The sequence below is a fragment of the Globicephala melas genome, chromosome 5 (assembly GCF_963455315.2).
Source record: "Globicephala melas chromosome 5, mGloMel1.2, whole genome shotgun sequence".
Lineage (NCBI taxonomy): Eukaryota > Metazoa > Chordata > Mammalia > Artiodactyla > Delphinidae > Globicephala > Globicephala melas.
In genome coordinates this window covers 110,459,390-110,480,896 of record NC_083318.1, presented here as the reverse complement: position 1 = coordinate 110,480,896, position 21,507 = coordinate 110,459,390, and the positions used below count along the sequence as shown (strand labels likewise).

The 21,507-nt window shown below is 37.0% G+C and overlaps 1 protein-coding gene and 1 non-coding gene across 2 annotated transcripts in view; one reads left to right on the top strand and one right to left on the bottom strand.

Annotated features, from left to right (window-relative positions):
* LRBA (LPS responsive beige-like anchor protein) overlaps positions 1-21,507 on the bottom strand; it is a 732,049-nt gene that overhangs the window by 108,870 nt on the left and 601,672 nt on the right. The window lies entirely within an intron of this gene.
* Positions 4,914-4,996, top strand: LOC132597378 (small nucleolar RNA ZL8). The gene has a single exon (XR_009564160.1). It is a non-coding gene; the product is annotated as a small nucleolar RNA ZL8 (small nucleolar RNA).

Here is a 21,507-nt window from a genome sequence, read left to right as displayed (position 1 = left end):
CACTAAAAGTGTGAGAACTTCTAACTAAAAAGAAAATTTGTATTTTATAAAAATGCACACATTAGCAATATAAAAAAAGACAGCTTTTCATTATTTTCTATTTGTTCATTTTTCTTAATTAAGTACATTTTGTTTTTTAACATTACTCTAGGAAAAAAGCTTGAAAAGCTAAATTTAAGTGTCTTAATCTAATAGACTCTTGTAAAGGTACCAATATAATTTATGCCTAGCTCTAAAACTCTTAAATTTTCCAGAGACACTTCAAATCCCTTCACACAATTTATGAATTAAAATGACAACTGGTGTGCTTTTTTTAAATATTGAAATATAATTCATACACCACAGACTTCACCCTTTTAAAGGGTACAATTAGGACTTCCTTGGTGGCGCAGTGGTTGAGAATCCGCTTGCCAATGCAGGGGACAGGGGTTCAATCCCTGGTCCAGGAAGATCCCACATGGTGCGGAGCAACTAAGCCCATGAGCCACAACTACTGAGCTCACGTGCCTAGAGCTTGTGCTCTGCAACGAGAAGCCACTGCAATGAGAAGCCCGCACACTACAATGAAGAACAGCTCCCACTCACTGCTACTAGGGAAAGCCCATGCGAAGCAACGAAGACCCAACTTAGCCCAAAATAAATAAATTAATTTAAAAAAATAAAGTGTACAATTCAGTATATTCACAAAGATGTGCAACCATCATCACTAATTTTCATTTCATTACACCAAGAAGAAACCCCATACATATTAGCACTCACTCCCCATTTCCCCACCTCCACCCACTGGTAACCACTAATCTACTTTGTCTTTCTATGGATTTTCCTATTCTGGATATTTCATATATAAATGGGATCATATAATATGCGGTCTTTAGTGTCTGGATTCTTTCACTTAGCACAAAGTTTTCATGGTTCACCCACGCTGTAGAATGTACCAGTACTTCACTCATTTACATGGCTAAACAATAGTAAATGTATGGATATACCACATTTTGTTAATCCATTCATCAACTGATGGACATATGGGTTGTTCTCATTGTTTGGCTATTATTAATAAAGTTGCTAGGAACATTATGTACAATTTTTGTGTAGACCTATGTTCTCAATCTCTTGGGTATACAGTTGGCCCTCTGTATCTGCAGGTTCTGCAACCACAGATTCAATGAACCATGGATCCAAGTTGAATCCATCCAGGTGTGGAACCTGCCTATACAGAGGGCCAACTGCAAGGGACTTGAGCATTAGTGGATTAAGGTAATCAGGGGGTCCTGCAACCAATCCCCTTTGATGGCTTCTTGGCACCTTCCCACAGTACAGAATCTTAGCCTAATCCAATTTGCAAAGCAGGACCACAGAGCTCCTAAGGGCTCTCAAGCTCTTGGGGAGTGCACAGGCCACCCCAGGGGACCAAAGGTGTCCGAGCTGGACAGAGGGCAGCAGAGCCTGTGGAATGATGTCATGAGCCCAGTAGTCCTGAGCCAAAACGTCACATTGACCACCTTGGCTGTTGGGTAAACCCAGGCATCTCTGTTAACTGGTGTCACTGCATATTCCAGGGCCAGAAGGGATTTTGGAGGTCAGCAGTTCCATCCTGGCATGAATCTTCTCTCTACAATCCCTGCCAGATGGTCATCGGGTCTTTGCTCACTTGCTGTGATAGGGCAATCCCTCCCACCAAGGGAATCCCTATGAAAATTCAAAAAAAAAGAGAGAGGAACTGCTGGGTCATATGGTAACTCTGTATTTAACTTTTCGAGGAACTGCCAAACTTTCCCAAAGAGAGTACATCATTTTACCCCACTAGCAGTGTATGAAGGTTCCAATTTTTGCACATGCTAACCAACACTTTTTACTGTCTGTCTTTTTCATGTTATGCCAGTGGCTGTGAAGTGGTTTTGTTTGCATTTCTTTATGACTAATGATGTTAACATCTTTTCATATGCTTTTTGACCATTTGTATATCTTCTTTGGAGGAATACCTACTCAGATACTTTGCTCAGTTTTTAACTGGGTTACCTTTTTATTGTTGAATTGTAAGAGTCCTTTGCACAATCTGAATAGCAGACGCTTATCACATATATTATTTGTAAATATTTTCTCCCATTCTGTGGATTGCCTTTTCACTTTCCTCATAGTGTCCGTTGAACCACAAAAGTTTTAAATTTTTATAAAGTCCAATTTACTTTTTCTTTGATGTTTTTGGTATCATTTAAAAAAAACAAACATTGTCTAACTGGTGTGATTTACCACTTTTATTCCTATTTATTCCTGGGTCAAGCAAAGAAAATAAAAAAGAGTAAAGATAGGGAGAAAATATGTAGATACCACATGTCTATCAGCTATAAAATCCATAGTTCCTCAAGCACTTAAGAACATCACTGATGATACACTGGGTGCAAAAAAGGGAAAGTTCTCAAATGATGGCAGATTGATAACGGCAAAACGTTACCGAAGAGGTGGTAGTTTTTTGTACTTCTGATAGACATGAATATACATACTCTTCTCTGCTTAATCGTTTAAAATTAGTCAAACACTTGATCATCTATGATCTATTTTGCAGACAATTCAGGTTGTTTCATGTTCTGTCTCTATGGAGGTTCCAAAAATAACAATTCTCAATGAGAAAAATAAAAAATAACATAATACACAAATATATAATTTACAGATAAAGAATTGAAGGCAACTAATGTTAACTAAGTTTAAGGGTGCTAAAGCAAGAAAGTAGCCTTGAAGTCTTGTTTCATGCCACCAGAGATTTGCTAGAAAACTGCTTAAGAAAGAGGATACATACAGACAACTGGAATGACAGGAGAAAGCCCCTCTCTGAGGCCGAAGGATTGTGGCTCTGAAAAGTTAAGTTGTAAATATGAACAAGGTTTTGTGATTTTTTTCAAGGCAAATTAATCCAATAGTTTCTAAGATAGCTGATTAACTAAATTTAAATTAACATAGACCCTCAAAAGTCAAGAGTAGACATTAAATTGGGTCTTAAAAAAGAATATAGTAGAAAGTAATAAAAATGGAAAATATGGCCTAAACTACTGACACAATAAAAATTTCTAATGTTCAGAGACCAACCTACTGATGACAACAACAAATATAGAAATGAATAGCAAAACTGTTATGGGCAGTCAAAATAATGGTAAACAAGTACTGAAATATGCCAAGATGATTTGTATTTGTAATATCTATACAAACTCTACTTCAGCTTTCACCAGGTCTATGGATATCTATTTCTGTTTTTAGATGCATCCAGACAAAGAATACTTAGTAACTCATTTCAAATTACTATGTCTTATGGATGATTATATGAACATAAGCAAGGAGTACTGCATGCAGAAATCGGACAGTATTGCTCAAAGTGGTACTAAAAAAGTACACTGATCTTTAAAAAATCACTTACTGATGCCACCAAATGAAAAATTACTTAAAATAAGAATTATTTCTTGGTCGATTTTCTATAGGTAACTTAAAAGCTTTGAAGACATGAAGCACTTATATAATGTATAGAAGTTTGCCATCCAGGTATCATATAACTCTTGTAGGGCAATGTATATGAATAAAATGTATATGAAGGACCAAGAGCATCGTTATTGTATTCTATGTATTTGCAGCACACAAGCTTAACAAAATGTAGGTAGCAACTGTTACCTTCCTGATGGCAGAATTTTTTTAAGTGCGCTTAAATTAGAGCAAGACACTATCAAGGGGCTTCCCTGATGGCGCAGTGGTTAAGAATCCACCTGCCAGTGCAGGGGACATGGGTTCAAGCCCTGGTCTGGGGAGATCCCACATGCCACGGAGCAACTAAGCCCATGCGCCACAACTATTGAGCCAACTGCCACAACTACTGAAGCCCATGTGCCTAGAGCCCATGCTCCACAACAAGAAAAACCACCAGAATGAGAAACCCGTGCATCCCAACTACTGAAGCCCACACACATACAGCCTGTGCTCTGCAATGAAGAGCAGCCCCTGCTCACCGCAACTAGAGAAAGCCCGCGCACAGCAACGAAGACCCAACGCAGCCAGAAATAGTAAATAAATAAATAATTTCAAAAATTAAAAAAAAGACTACCAAAAAGAATTTCTAAATGCTAAAATTGTCAATAGCTACCCATCTGCCTTATGGGTAGTGGAAAGGGTGTGTGTGTGGCATTACAGTCTGGCAGGGATCATATGTGTAGCTTAAAAAGTATATTCAATTTATTATAATAAGATAGCCATTGTTTATTGTTTCCTTAATGCAAACACTAAAACAGTGGTGCAGTTTTTATACCTATTTGAAAGGCTGTGAGCTGTTAGTGCAGTGAACTTGTGGATGGTGAAGACGGTGGCTTTGGGGTCCATCTGGAGGCCGCTGTGAAACCTTCCAACAAAGGGAAGGCAACTGTCTGCGCCATCTTTGCACAGCTGCCGGTGTACAGGTACCTCAGGGCCGTGCTGGACAATAGGGGACCGAAGTCTTGGGCTAAGCAGGATGAACTATCATTACAGACTAGAGTTTCTGATGTCTCTGTGACTCCATTGCTTGGAACTGACCCAGCCCAGGGAAGGGGGGACTCGTCTGGTAGTCGCCCTGGCTTCTGCTAACTCATTGGTTTCTTCCCAGGCCCCTGATTCTCAAAGGAGGGTCCACAGCACCTCGAGGGGGCTTAAGATGTTCACTGGTGTGTTATTTTTGAATAAAGCTTGAGAGCTTTGAAAGCCCAGCTGGGGAAGTGCCCCTTCACAGAGATTCAGGGCTAGTCTGGTGGCTGAAGGCCTAAAGTTTGGAGTTCTCCTCCTGGAGAAGTGCTGTTGGGATAGCTGGGATGCCCAGGTAATGGTTCCTGCCACTTCATCAACAAGCTGTGACAAGAAGTGGCGAGTAGCATGCCTTCTATCTGGGTACTGTGGTTTTTCTGCCAGACCCAGAATGGTAATGATGACCTGGTTGGACTAGAGTCTCTAAGAACTTCTCTGAGGATCGTTGAAACCACCTGAGCCACTCTTATGCTTCTTTCCACCCTGTGTGGCAATTCCCCAGCCCACCCGTATTTTTTTTTTAAAGTAAAATTGGTGGAGATTGGTTCAAGATGGCAGAGTAGAAGGACGTGCTCTCACTCCCTCTTGCGAGAGCACTGGAATCACAACTAACTGCTGAACAATCATCAACAGGAAGACACCGGAACTCACCAAAAAAGATACCCCACATCCAAAGACAAAGGAGAAGCTGCAGTGAGATGGTAGGAGGGGCGCAATCAAAACAAAATCAAATCCCATAACTGCTGGGTGGGTGACTCACAGACTGGAGAACACTTATACCACATAAGTCCACCCACTGGAGTGAAGGTTCTGAGTCCCATGTCAGGCTTCCCAACCTGGGGGTCCGGCAACAGGAGGTGGAATTCCTAGAGAATCAGACTTTGAAGGCTAGTGGGATTTGACTGCAGGACTTCAACAGGATTGGGGGAAACAGAGACTCCACTCTAGGAGGGCACACGCAAAATAGTGTGCACGTCGAGTCTCAGGGGAAGGAGCAGTGACCCATAGGAGACTGAACCAGACATACCTGCTAGTGTTGGAGGGTCTCCTGCAGAGCCTGGAGGCAGCTGCAGCTCACCAAGGGACAAGGACACTGGCATCAGATGTTCTGGGAAGTACTCTGTGGCGTGAGCCCTCCCAAAGTCTGCCATTAGCTCCACTCAAGAGCCAGGGCTCCAGTGTTGGGTCGCCTTATGCCAAACAACCAACAGGGAGGGAACCCAGCCCTACCAGTCAGCAAACAAACAGATTAAAGTTTTACTGGGCTCTGCTCACCAGAGAAACACCCAGCTCTACCCACCAGCAGTCCCTCCATCAGGAAACTTGCACAAGCCTCTTAGATAGCCTCTTCCACCAGAGGACAGACAGCAGAAGCAAGAAGAACAACAATCCTGCAGCCTGTGGAACAAAAACCACATTCACAGAAAGATAGACAAGATGAAAAGGCAGAGGGCTATGTACGAGATGAAGGAACAAGATAAAATCCCAGAAAAACAACTAGATGAAGTGGAGATAGGCAACCTTCCAGAAAAAGAATTCAGAATAATGATAGTGAAGATGATCCAGGACCTCGGAAAAAGAATGGAGGCAAAGATCGAGAAGATGCAAGAAATATTTAACAAAGAACTAGAAGAATTAAAGAACAAACATACAGAGATGAATAATACAATAACTGAAATGAAAAATACACTAGAAGGAATCAATAGCAGATTAACTGAGGCAGAAGAATGGATAAGTGACCTGGAAGACAGAACGGTGGAATTCACTGCTGCAGAACAGAATAAAGAAAAAAGAATGAAAAGAAATGAAGACAGTCTACGAGACCGCTGAGACAACATTAAATGCAACAACATTCGCATTATAGCGGTCCCAGAGGAGAAGAGAGAGAGAAAGGTCCAGAGAAAATATTTGAAGAGATTATAGTTGAAAACTTCTGTAACATTGGAGAGGAAATTGCCACCCAAGTCCTGGAAGTGCAGAGAGTCCCACGCAGGATAAACCCAAGGAGAAAGATGCCGAGACTCATAGTAATAAAGCTGGCAAAATTAAAGACAAAGAAAAATTACTTAAAGTAGCAAGGGAAAATTGACAAATAACATACAAGGGAACTCCCATAAGGTTAACAGCTGATTTCTCAGCAGAAACTCAGCCAGAAGGGAGTGGCATGACCTATTTAAAGTGATGAAAGGGAAGAAACTACAACCAAGATTACTTTACCCAGCAATGATCTCATTCAGATTCGATGGAGAAATCAAAAGCTTTACAGACAAGCAAAAGCTAAGAGAATTCAGCACCACCAAATCAGCTCTACAACAAATGCTAAAGGAACTTCTCTAAGTGGGAAACACAAGAGAAGAAAAGGATCTAAAAAAACAAACCCAAAACAATTAAGAAAATGGTAACAGGAACATAGGTACTGATAATTACCTTAAACGAGAACGGATTAAATGCTCCAACCAAAAGACACAGGCTTCCTGAATGGATACAAAAACAAGACCGAAAAATATGCTGTCTACAAGAGACAAACTTCAGACCTAGGGACACATACAGACTGAAAGTGAGGGGATGGAAAAAGATATTCCATGCAAATGGAAATCAAAAGAAAGCTGGAGTAGCAATTCTCATATCAGACAAAATAGACTTTAAAAGAAAGACTATTACAACAGACAAAGAAGGACACTACATAATGATCAAGGGATCAATCCAAGAAGAAGACATAACAATTATAAATATATATGCACCAAACATAGGAGCACCTTAATACATAAGGCAACTGCTAACAGCTATAAAAGAGGAAATCGACAGTAACACAATAATACTGGGGGACTTTAACACCTCACTTACACCAATGAGTGTACAACAGATCATCCAAACAGAAAATTAATAAGAAAACACAAGCTTTAAATGACACAACAGACCAGACAGATTTAACTGATATTTATAGGACATTCCATCCAAAAACAGCAGATTACACTTTCTTCTCAAGTGTGCATGGAACATTCTCCAGGATAGATCACATCTTGGGTCACGAATCAAGACTCAGTAAATTTAAGAAAATTGAAATCATATCAAGCACTTTTTCTGACCACAACGCTATGAGATTAGAAATCAATTACTGGGGAAAAAAATGTAAAAAACACAAACGCATGGAGGCTAAACAATAACCAAGAGATCACTGAAGAAATCAAAGAGGAAATCAAAAAATACCTAGAGACAAATGACAGCGAAAACACAAGGATCCAAAACCTATGGGATACAGCAAAAGCAGTTCTAAGAGGGAAGATTACAGCAATACAAGCGTACCTAAAGAAACAAGAAAAATCTCAAATAAACAATCTAACCTTACACCTAAAAGAACTAGGGAAAGAAGAACAAACAAAACCCAAAGTTAGTAGAAGGAAAGAAATCATAAAGATCAGAGCACAAATAAATGACATAGAAACAAAGAAAAGAAAAGCAAAGATCAATAAAACTAAAAGCTGGTTCTTTGAGAAGATAAACAAAATTGACAAACCATTAGCCAGACTCATCAAGAAAAAGAGGGAGGGACTTCCCTGATGGTGCAGTGGTTGGAAGTCCACCTGCCAGTGCAGGGCACACAGGTTTGAGCCCTGGTCCGGGATGATCCCACATGCCGCGGAGCAGCTAAGCCCGTGCACCACAACTACTGAGGCCCGCATACCTAGAGCCCGTGCTCCGCAACAAGAGAAGCCACCTCAGTGAGAAGCCCGCACACTGCAATGAGGAGTGGTCCCTGGTCACCGCAACTAGGGAAAGCCCACACGCAGCAACAAGGACCCAACACAGCCATAAGTAAATAAATAAATTTAAAAAAAAAAAAAGAAAAAGAGGGAGAGGATTCAAATCAATAAAATTAGAAATGAAAAAGGACAAGTTACAACAGACACTGCAGAAATACAATGTATCCTAAGAGACTACTACAAGCAACTCTATGCCAAAAAAATGGACAACCTGGAAGAAATGGACAAATTCTTAGAAAGGTATAACCTTCCAAGACTGAACCAGGAAGAAATAGAAAATATGAAAGACCAATCACAAGTAAGGAAATTGAAACTGTGATTAAAAACCTTCCAATAAATAAAAGTCCAGGACCAGATGGCTTCACAGGTGAATTCTATCAAACATTTAGAGAAGAGCTAACAACCATCCTTCTCAAACTCTTCCAAAAAATTCCAAAGGAAGGAACACTACCAAACTCATTCTATGAGGCCACCATCACCCTGATACCAAAACCAGACAAAGATACTACAAAAAAAGAAAATTACAGACCAATATCACTGATGAATATAGATGCAAAAATCCTCAACAAAATACTAGCAAACAGAATCCCACAACACATTAAAAGGATCACACACCATGATCAAGTGGGAGTTATCCCAGGGATGCAAGGATTCTTCAATATACGCAAATCAATCAATGTGACACACCATATTAACAAATTGAAGAATAAAAACCATATGATCATCTCAATAGATGCAGAAAAAGCTTTTGACAAAATTAAACTCCGATTTATGATAAAAACTCTCCAGATAGTGGGCAGAGAGGGAACCTACCTCAACACAATAAAGGCCATATATGACAAACCCACAGCAAACATCATACTCAATGGTGAAAAACTGAAAGCATTTCCTCTAAGATCAGGAACAAGACAAGGATGCCCACTCTCACCACTCTTATTCAACATAGTTTTGGAAGTCCTAGCCATGGCAATCAGAGAAGAATAAGAAATAAAAGGAATACAAATCAGAAAAGAAGAAGTAAAACTGTCACTGTTTGCAGATGACATGATACTATACACAGAGAATCCTAAAGATGCCACCAGGAAACTACTAGAGCTAATCAATTAATTTGGTAATGTTGCAGGATACAAAGTTAGTGCACCAAAATCTCTTGCATTCCTATACACTAATGATGAAAAATCTGAAAGAGAAATTAAGGAAACACTCCCATTTACTGTTGCAACAAAAAGAATAAAATACCTAGGAATAAACCTACCTAGGGAGACAAAAGACCTGTATGAAGAAAACGATAAGACACTGATGAAAGAAATTAAAGATGATACAAACAGCAGGAGAGATATACCATGTTCTTGGATTGGAAGAATCAATATTGTGAAAATGACTCTACTATCCAAAGCAATCTACAGATTCAATGCAATTCCTATCAAATTACCAATGGCATTTTTTACAGAACTAGAACAAAAGATCTTAAAATTTGTATGGAGACACAAAAGGCCTCGAATAGCCAAAGCGGTCTTGAGGGAAAAAAACAGAGCTGGAGGAATCAGACTCCCAGACTTCAGACTATACTACAAAGCTACAGTAATCAAGGCAATATGGCACTAGAACTAAAACAGAAATATAGATCAATGGAACAGGATAGAAAGCCCAGAGATAAACCCACACACCTATGGTCAACTAATCTATGACAAAGGAGGCAGGGATATAAAACGGAGAAAAGACAGTCCCTTGAATAAGTGGTACCGGGAAAACTGGACAGCCACATGTAAAAGAATGAAATTAGAACACTCCTTAACACCGTACACAAAAATAAACTCAAAACGGATTAAAGACCTAAATGTAAGACTGGACACTATAAATCTCTTAGAGGAAAACAAAGGCAGAACACTCTTTGACATAAATTACAGCAAGATCTTTTTTGATCTACCTCCTCTAGTAATGGAAATAAAAACAAAAATACACAAATGGGACCTAATGAAACTTACAAGCTTTTGCACAGCAAAGCAAGCTACAAACAAGATGAAAAGACAGCCCTCAGAATGGGAGAAAATATTTGCAAATGAATCAATGGACAAAGGACTAATATCCAAAATATATAAACAGCTCATGCAGCTCAATATTAAAAAAACAAACAACCCAATCCAAAAATGGGCAGAAGACCTCAATAGACATTTCTCCAAAGAAAACATACAGATGGCCAAGAAGTACATGAAAAGCTGCTCAACATCACTAATTACTAGAGAAATGCAAATCAAAACTACAATGAGGTATCATCTCACACCAGTTAGAATGGGCATCATCAGAAAATCTACAAACAACAAATGCTGGAGAGGGTGTGGAGAAAAGTGAACCCTCTTGCACTGTGTTGGGAATGTCAATTGATACAGTCACTATGGAGAACAGTATGGAGGTACCTTAAAAAATGAAAATAGAATTACCAGATGAGCCAGCAATCCCACTACTGGGCATATACCCAGAGGAAACCATAATTCAAAAAGACACATGCACCCCAATGTTCACTGCAGCACTATTTACAATAGCCAGATCATGGAAGCAACCTAAATGCCCATCGGCAGACGAATGGATAAAGAAGATGTGGTACATATATACAGTGGAATATTACTCAGGCATAAAAAGGAACGAAATTGGGTCATTTGCAGAGACGTGGATGGATCTAGAGACTGTCATACAGAGTGAAGTAAGTCAGAAAGAGAAAAACAAATATCGTACATTAACACATATATGTGGAACCTAGAAAAATCTACAGATGAACTGGTTTGCAGGGCATTAATAGAGACACAGATGTGGAGAACAAACCTATGGACACCAAGTGGGGAAAACCGCAGTGGGGTGGGGGTGGTGGTGTGATGAATTGGGTGATTCAGATTAACATGTATACACTGATGTGTATAAAATGGATGACTAATAAGGACCTGCTGTATAAAAAAATAAATAAAATTCAAAAATAATAAATAAAAGTTAAAAAAAATTTTAAAAAGGCTATGAAACACTGATATATACAACACATTTTCTAAAGATCTTTAAACTGGGAATACTTACTTAGGAGTGTGATAAAGCAGATCCTCCTCTCCTTTCTGCCCCTCCCTACTCCCTTTTCTCTGCATAGAAACAGAGTGGCCACAACTCTTAAGGTTCAGAAAAGGCAACTACCTTCTTATGGGCTGATGCTTCCCTTAAACATAAAGCCAACATTAAACCTTAAAAACTAAACAAAAACAAGAACACGTTTAGGGGATTATAATGAGAAAAACTTTGTACCTTTAAGATGCAGACTTAATTGTGGAGGAAGAGTAAAACAATATTTATTTTGGTTAAAAAGGGTTATAGAAAAAGAATATACAATTGGTTAGATTTTTATAAAACATAAAGTTTATCTGAAGTTTTTTTTCCCACAGGAAAGCATTAAAATGAAAGGAAGTGAGGATAGAAGGGGATAAGGCCTTAAATGGCTCATCCAGGTGTATTACCATCAATATGAATTTTTCATGTTTTTATTTTGCAGACATTTGGAACAGTTGGATAGCCTTTGCAGAATTTAATAAATGAGGCCTGCAGAGTGCTGTTATTATTCTTAATTCCCAGATTAACAGGTATTATCTTTATTTTCTAATCTTTGGGTCACAAGTCTTAGATTATAAATTTCTAAAAGATGTTTACAAACCATTACATAAAAAATGAAAAGCTAACATTCATAGAATATTCAGAAGGGAGTTAGTTTAAAAAAACCCTCAAATTGCATATTCAAGTCATTTTAGGTGAAAACAAACAAAAACCTAAATGGCTTTTCTTTTCCTTGTGAAACACTTGGTAGAAATAATACCTTTTCCCATATTATATTATATATTATATACTTGTCTCGAACAAGTAGACCTGTAATAAATATAAAATCTACAACTCTGCATATAAAAGCAAAAACAAAAATACCCACAACCCAATAAACTTATAATACAGAATCTGTATTACAGCCATACATGGGCAAGTAGACTAAGGTATTAAAAAACTAAACACAATTCTGAGTTGATCCAGTTAAAATATTGTACAAACTTGTTTATTTTAAAAAATTTACTAATGTTTTATTTTCTACTTCAAATATTTGCCTAACTCTGTGGCATCTGCAGTACTAAAAGCAAACAGAAAAAAATCATCAGAAGGATTATACAGAGAGTAAAACAAAAACAAAACCGCAATCAAGGAAATGGATAAAGAGGAAAAAGAGAAAAGGAAGACCAACAGACATAGGAAGGAGGGAAGAGGAGGCAAATTGGCTTACTCAAGCTCTCTTGGGACAGTGTGCTGAGTTACCAGATCAGAAATGAGGGGTTGAAAGCTACTACTGATAACTGGTGGAGGCTGAAAGTGCTACTTAAGTGCTTGGTGTCTGTTGAAAAAGAGGGAGGAGAGGTTTGAGACTGAGGATGCCAAGTGCATTTCCAGCCAATAGAGTAAAAAGGAAGCATTAACGGTAGCCTCAGGGGAAGCTGAGCATTCAATCCCATGAGCCAGAGGGCAAATGTGGCAATAGCAGTGAGTAGCAGCTGGATAAAGGAATAAAGAAGCCACAGGAAAACTGGCAGCTTTAGACACATAGGGCCAACTAGGCCTTGTCTTGATATTGAGAAGAACAAACTGTCTGGAAATAACACTGCCATCTTTCTGCTGCCAGTGGGTTACTAATCCTCAACCAGGATGCAAAGACTGAAATTTAGTTTGCCAAACTATACTAAATATTGATTTAACTCTGGAATAGTAGCTCTGCTGAAAAGGCATATAACTAAGACACTCTCAGTGTTTACCTTTCCAATAAACAAAATCAGCATTCTTCACAACTATCTAATCACTACTCAAAAATATTTAAAATGAAGAAAAAAATACTTAGAATACCTTTCTCTAACACTGTATTTCCTTAATGTTTTCTAAACATTATTTCATAGAGTATGATTTAACAAACTAAAAAGGATATATATCAATAAGTTAATGACAATCCAATCAATATGGTATACTGGACACTAAAGAGAAGTGAAAAACTGGAAACATGAAAATCTTTAAAGAAACTTCTGAAATAATATTCTCTCATGTTATTTTCATTCATCTTCTGCCATTAAAAAGTTCAAAATATTTTCAGAAGGCAATCTATATTACCTTTCTATAGTTTTAGATCGCAAGGTAAAATGTTAGACTTCTTCTTTTAAATAAGCATCTGCTCAATATTTCAGTACAATATCCAAAGATAAGATTTACCAAACACAATAGTTTTTCAAATTACTAGGTTTGATATATTGGATAAACTGCAATTTGTAATTGATTCAATACACTCCCTTGGCCTGAGAGTAAGTCAATTCTCTCTTTTCTTCATCAGAATTAAGCTAACTTAAGATTGATGTTATGAAAAAAGTAAGACTCTAGCCCTAGAAGAATTTTACACATTTAAGAAAATCAAACTGAAAAGTAAGAAATATCGATTAAGTTGTAAGTTCTAGATTCTATAGGAATTCAAAAGGTGGGAAGTGATGGAGTAGGAGAAAATTTCCTCAAGGAAGTAAAATTTAAGATAGTCCTTAAGCCATAAATAACATTTGGATAAAAATTATTTGGAAGGCAAAGACATGAAAATAATGTAAATATAAGAAGCAGAAGTGATCATGCAACTATATTTTGTAGAGTTACCACAGGAAAATTAGATTTGACAGTTATTGCAACTAGATGATAGAAAATACTGAAGCTAGAGTCATGATACTAAAGTATCAATAGAAAAGGAAGATTGGGGGTGTCTTAATATACTCAGGTTGCCATAACAAAATATCGGATTGAGGGGCTCAAACAACAGAAGTTTATGTTCTCAAAGTTCTGGAGGCTGGAAAGTCTAAGATAAGGTTTTGGCAGGGTTTAGTTTCTGGTGAGAACTCTCTTCCTCATTAATAGGACTTGTAGACTTCTTACTACGTCCTCCCCTGGCAGAGAGAGGGTGATCTCTTGGTGTCACTCATTCTTGTATAAGGACACTAGTTTTATTAGATCAAGGTTCCACCCTTATGACCTTATTTAACCTTAATCACGTCCTTAAAGGTCCTATAACCTATAGAGTCACATGGGGGAGGGGGAGGGCTACCATATATGAATTTTGGAGGGAAACAATATGGTTCATAGCAGGGAGTGTCATTAAAGGTTTCCAAACAGGACTTCCCTGGTGATCCGGTGGTAAAGAATCCATCTTCCAATGCAGGGGATGTGGGTTCGATCCCTGGTCGGGGAACTAAGATCCCACATGCCCTGGGGCAACTAAGACCTGATGCAGCAACCCCACCCCCCAACAACAACAAAAACAACACTAAGAACAGTTTCCAAACAAGTGGTATCATTTTTTAAAAAGCTGTTGGAGGATTAAGTGAGGTGATATACCATAAGTTGCTTAAGCTAGTTTATGGATATCATAGAAGTGTAAACTCCAAGAAGGTAGGGACTTTATTTTTAACCATTACATCATAAGAGCTGTACTGTCAATATAGTGGCTACTAGCTAAATGTAGCTATTTAAATTTAAGTTAGTTAAAATTTAAAAATTCAGTTCCTCAGTAAATATTCATGACATTTCAAGTGCTCAAAAGCCACATGTGGCTAGTGACTGTCACAATGGTTGGTGCAGATTTCCATCATAGAAAATTTTAGTAGACAACACTGTTCTAGAGCCTAGAAAGGTATATGACACTGTAATTGTTGGATGAATAAAGAAATATAAGGAACTATTAGCATGGTTCAAGAAGATTATAGTTACATGCAGAAGAAGGAATTATATCTTTAGTTTATACTTTTTGTGAAAGATTCAAAAGAATCACTTGCAACCTAAGAAGAGTCTCTTATTCACCTTTAGAGAAGCAGTAAGTTTAATGCTAGGAAGATTTAAATTAAGAAGTATTTCCGTGGGAGATTAAGATAATACTGTTCAGAATTTTGCTTTCTTATGACCTGAATCAAAAGAGGAATCAAAACTCTAGAGACAAGCCATGAATGTATCTAGTAGTCTCACTCCCAGGTACCAGCAGTCTTACTTGAGCCACTGTAAGCAGCAGGATCAATAATGGATTCACCAACAAGTTCCCATGGCACATATTGTCAGGGTTGTTGGCAATAAACATGGGACACGGAATCTGTTGTGAAAATACAAGGATCTGGATTTCTATTTTTGTTTAGATAATTTATGTTTGTCAATGGATGAGGATGTACAGAATATCTGCAACTAATGTTTATTTATTCAGATGAGAACTTCTAATCTTCCAAGCACTTGGAAATGCACAAAGTTCAGTGCCATTACAAGGCATTCTGACTGGTAATTCCATCTTGTACTTTGATAGCTTGATTATCACACAAATAAAGGAGGGTTCCTTCTGTAACGGGTTAAGCTTTTTCTGTAACTCTCATTTTAAAAAGTTAGCCTATTTTTTTATAAGTACAAAACCAGAGAATATACTTTCCCTGAACTTGCCTAACCCATCTATTTTCTTCATAAAATTAAACCACAGAACATGCTTTCCCTGTACTTATATTTTGCCTATCTTTTCTGAGAACTGAAAAAGGTTAACTAATCTCTTGAATAGGCTTCCTGCACATTAGATCATCTTTATTGAGAACTGAAAATGGTAACCTAATCTTATGGGAACAACTGCCTTACTCCCCACACCATATTCTCTGCCATGTGGACACAACACACTCCCCTCCTTTGTGATCTAATTTTGTTACTCTCTGAGGACTGCCTGAAGTTCAAAGCAAACTCATTTTAGGAGTGGCCTTACTGCTATCTGTGAATAAAGCTTTCTGACCTGTTTTTTGCTGATCTTACTCCAGAACCCTTGACCTCTCCTTCCTTCCACAAATAGTTCTTGTTCCACAGGGAATGGGATAGAAGACACATAAAAACTCTCTCCTCAAGGAGTACAAGTTTATTCTCTTAGTTTCTTCTTTTTTCCTACCACTGGGTGCCCATTTCTTTTACCTATTAATGCCTTCATTCTTCTCAGGTGAAATTGGGAAAGGAACACGAAGGATGAAGAAGACAGTTTTAATAAACTAATGTGATAGTATCAAGTCTAAAAAAATTATTACATTAGAACCTCCCAAGTCAAAACCAGAATTTTCAAAAAAAAAGTAAAAAAAAAAACAACAGAATTTTCTTCTGGCATATTCTATAATATCAATTTCCTGATTTGTTATTGTAGCATTAACTACTAATTATCTCCCATTATGTATTTTATCCTTATTACATTTAGCAGTAGACCCATCCTCCCTTGCAGTTTTAGGGAACTCAGCTTGGTATTACACTTCCCAAATTCCCTTGCAGCTAAGAGTAACCGTGTGACTACATTAGAAATTATGATGTGAGCAGAAGTGATGTACCCAATTTCCTAGTCACATCCTTTAAAAAAGAAGCTGCTTGTTCTCAACTTACTCTTGCCTCTTTCCAAAGGGCTATAATGTGAATAGTAAAAGTGACTGCAAAAGAAGAACAAAGCTGAGGCAACAGCGGAACAAGGCAGGAGGAGCTTAGTGACATAATACATTAGATTTTCCCTAATTCCTTGGATTGCCTACTGGCTTAGACTTTACCCAAGAAAGAAACCTTCCACTTCCACTTAAACAACTACTCTTTGGTCTGTATGAAAGCTGTAAAGCATAAAACCAGCAGTAAAAAAATAGTTATATTTAGAAAAACAGGATATGCATACAAAGTCTAAAAAGGCAATATGGTCAGATGGAAGCCCTGAAAGATCAATTACACTCAAACATAACATGTACTTCTTAGAATGACACAGAGAATCCTTCAATACCCAGCTCAAATGTCTCTAAAATATCTACATCCTCTGAATGAAGTTAGTTGCTCTGTCATCTATGCTCCAATTTACCACATTCTCTAATGATTATTTTCATTATTAAATAGTGAGTTCCTGCAGGGCAGGAATTTTACCATACTCATCTTTTTATGTTCCCAGAATTAAGCATAGTGTTTGGAACTTGGTAAGGACTAATAAATATTTGCTGAATGAAACACTGGACTTTAGAAGTGATGAAAGAAATGTGTGAAAATATTTTAAAATGCTTTTCCCTACAAGCAAGTCATGCATTATAATAAAATATTTCTCCTTCACCTCTACAACTCCAGACCCTGATTTCATAGTTTATATCTCTTATGGCATCATCGATCTCAAGTTGTGTATAACCACTAATTTCTTTGGAGTTGAAATGCAGATTCAATCAACCAGTGCTAGATTACAAACACTTAATTCATGAATTGCAGACACTTTTACATAAAGAGTAGGCCAAACACATTTTCACAGGAGTAATAAATAACTTCAGATGTCCTTGTAAGAAACTCAGAGATAGGGCTCACCTATTAATTTTCTCTACTGAGTGCATTTCCACATCAAAAAAGCATTACCTGTCATTATTTTACGTTACCACAGTAGAGAAGATTTAATCTTCTTTTACATCACAATTCCCTTGCTTCAGTGGCCATGTGATCATTCAGTATTACATGTATTCTAAAACTGGCATAATGCTTAAAACCTACTTTCCCGATTCAATACCCACTATTTATTTACTGTGAAGAGAAATTAAGTAACTTAACCATGGTCACAAGTTAGCTAACACTGAAAACCTGGGACTACTCTCCTAATATTCTGAGTATGAGTAAATATACATTATGCATGTTGATGCATTTATCATATAATTTTACAAAATTACTGAGGTAGTTGATATGGAATCCATTACATATGATTATTATGTTACTTAAATTTATTTGAATGAGCATCGTAGGTCGATCAATGAATATTCTGTGAATCATATATAGTTAAAGCCACCATTTATAAGTAATCAGAGGGAGGGAAAATATGGTTAATAACAGTAGGTTCAATAAATGGTAGAGTAAAGAGAGTCATAAAATAAATAAAAAGTACACCTGGATTTCACAGAAACAAAAAAGACCTGGCAGTCATGCTTATTTTATTACATATCAGAAGGACTAAAGTGAGGTTTAAATTTGCTTTTTCGGGGGGGAGGGTCTTGGAGATAGAAGGAGTACCTATGGGAAGAAATTATAGGGAACAGATCTCACTCAGTATGAGATATTGAAAAAGAATGTCTGAGACACAGAATTCCTGTGACAATATATTGCAACCATAATTTCTATGTGTAGTGGAGGTCTTAACAGTGAGATTGGTGGGGAGTTATTCTCTAAGAAGGAATTCCACCTGAGACCAGGGGTTACCTGAATAAATACTACTATACACTCAGAATCATGATTTAAATGCATGAGAACAATATGACTGCACTGTCCATTTGGAAGATAAATTTATCAGGGGCATATTAAATGTATAAAGAGTAGGGAAACCAGAAGGAAGCTATTAGATAGTCCAAATAAGAGATAAGAAAGAATAGTGTGGTGAAAATGAACCAGAGGAGTCAGAAAAAGATGTTCTAATTAATCAATTATATGCTAATATTATTATTTACTGTACTTTTAAGATAAAACAGGATTTCAAAAGTAACTTAATAAAACTATCTTTTATCTTATTACTTATTAAAATTTCTTACCTTAATATATTTTGAAATATATATTAAAAATATAATCTCAACTATAATGTTTAAAACAAACTGAATTTATCTTTCTCAAAAAGCCTATTTCTTCCTCCTCCTGTAATATTTATTTTATAAGATAATTTACCCCATAACCTTAGTTAAAAATCTCAAGATCATCTTCAACTTCTTCCTCTTATGTCTATTATTATTAAGATATTCAGAATCTCCTCTCTATCCCCTCTGCCACTGTTTTAACTTCGGTCATCATCATCTCTTCCTTAGTTCCCTTTAACTAAGCCTCCTAACTGATTTTCCAGTATCTACTTTTTCCCAAGTCTAGTATGAAATCCACACTGTTATCTTTCTAATGAATAAACATAATTATCTCCCTTCCATGAGTGGTTCCTCACTATCTATAAGATGAAATACTAACTCCTTAGCAAGGTATAAAGAATTCTTCATAAATGTGGCCTCAACCTACTTCTCAAGCCTCATCCTTGGCTATTCTTTCCCAAGAAACCTATGCTACAGCCATATAGAAAATCCCATAATTTCCTAAACATTTCATACATTTTCCAGACTATAAGTTTATTCATTTCACATGGCAGTTGTCAAATGTCAGTGCCTGGGCAAGGGACATTTTAAATCGATCTCTGTTTAGTAAATAAACCAATAATCTTTGTATTCTATTAGTAGGTGATTCTTTAGAGTGATTGAAAAAAATTTTTCCCTCAACACATTTTCCTGTAGATTACTAAACTTTTATCTAATGTACAATACACCACACATTACCATATTCCAAACACAGTGTATTTGTTTTTGTTATTAAAAACAAGAACTACTCACTATAGAAATTTGAGAAGGAAAGAGTAAAACAAAAACACCCATGGGACTTCCCTGGTGGCACAGTGGTTAAAAATCCGCCTGCCAATGCAGGGAACATGGGTTCAAGCCCTGGTCCGGGAAGATCCCACATGCCGTGGAACAGCTGAACCTGTGTGCTACCACAATGAGAAACCCACCCGTAGCAACGAAGACCCAATGCAGACAAAAATAAGTAAATAAAATGAATAAATTAAAAAAAAAACCAAAAAAACCAAAACACCCAAACATCAGCTATTAAGATGTTCATATATTCCTTTATAATTTTTAAACTGCTTAGATATCATACACATAAACAATTTTATTTTCAAAAATTTTTAGCATTATTGAAGTACAACTGATAAATAAAACTGTATATATTTAAAGTATACACTGTGATGACATCACATATGTATACTTTGTGAAATGATTATTACCTCAATGAGGTTAACCAACACATCTATCACCTCACATAGTTCTACCATGCTTTTGTGTGTGTATATGCTTAAGGTCTATTCTTCTAGCAATTTTCAACTATACAACACAGCATTATTAACTATAGTATTAACTGTAGGTTTTCATTTTATGGTGTCCATTAGATCCTCAGAGCTTTTCATCTTACAACTAAAGGCTTCTACCCTTTGACCAGCATCTCTGCATCTCTTCTAACCCCCAGACACTGGTAACCACAATTCTGTTTCTGTGAGTTTGACTTTTTTTTAGATTCCACATATAAGTGAGATCATACAACATTTGTCTGTCTCTGCCTAGCTAATTTAACTACGTGTAATATTCTCTAGGTTCATTGTTGCAAATGGCAAGATTTCCTTCTCACTCATGGCTGAATACTATTCCATGGTACATATACCATATCATCCGTTCATCCACTGCTGGACACTTAGGTTGTTTCCATATCTCGGCTATTGTGAATAATGTTGCAATGAACATGCGTATGCACATATCTCTTTGAGATGCTGATTTTGTATCATTTGGATATATACTCAGAAGTGGGATTGTTGGATCATATGGTAGTTCTATTTTTAATATTTTGAGGAAACTTCATATTATATTCCATAATGGCCATACCAATTTATATTCCCATCAACAATGTACAGGGTTCTCTTTTCTCCACATTCTGGCTAACACTTGTTTTATATCGTCTTTTTGATAAAACCACCTTGACAGGTGTAAGGTGATTATCACATTATGGTTCTGATTTGCATTTCCCTGATGATTAGTGATGCTGAACAACTTTTCATGTACCTGTTGACCATTGGTGTGTTTTCTTTGGAAAAATGTCTATTCAGGTCCTTTGCGTATATTTTAATCAGGTTTTTAAAAAAATTAAGTTGTATAAGTTCCTTACATATTATGGTTATTAATCCCTTTTCAAATATATGATTTGAAAATATTTTCTCTCATTCCATAAGTTACCTTTTCATTTTGTTTATTTCCTTGGCTGTGCAGATGCTTTTTAGTTTTATGTAGTCCCATTTGTTTATTTTTGCTTTTGGTGTCACATCCAAAAAATCACTGACAATAGCAATGTCAAGGAGCTTTTCCCCTATATTATCTTCTAGAAGTTTTACAGTTTCATTTCTCACATTTAAGTCTTAAATTCATTTCTTGTTAATTTCTGTGACTAGTGTAAGACAGGAGTTTCATTCTTTTGCATGCGGATAACCAGTTTTCCCAATACCACTTGGAAGAGACTATCCTTCCCCCACCACGCTATATTCTTGGAACCCTTGCCAAAGATTAACAGACTGTATACA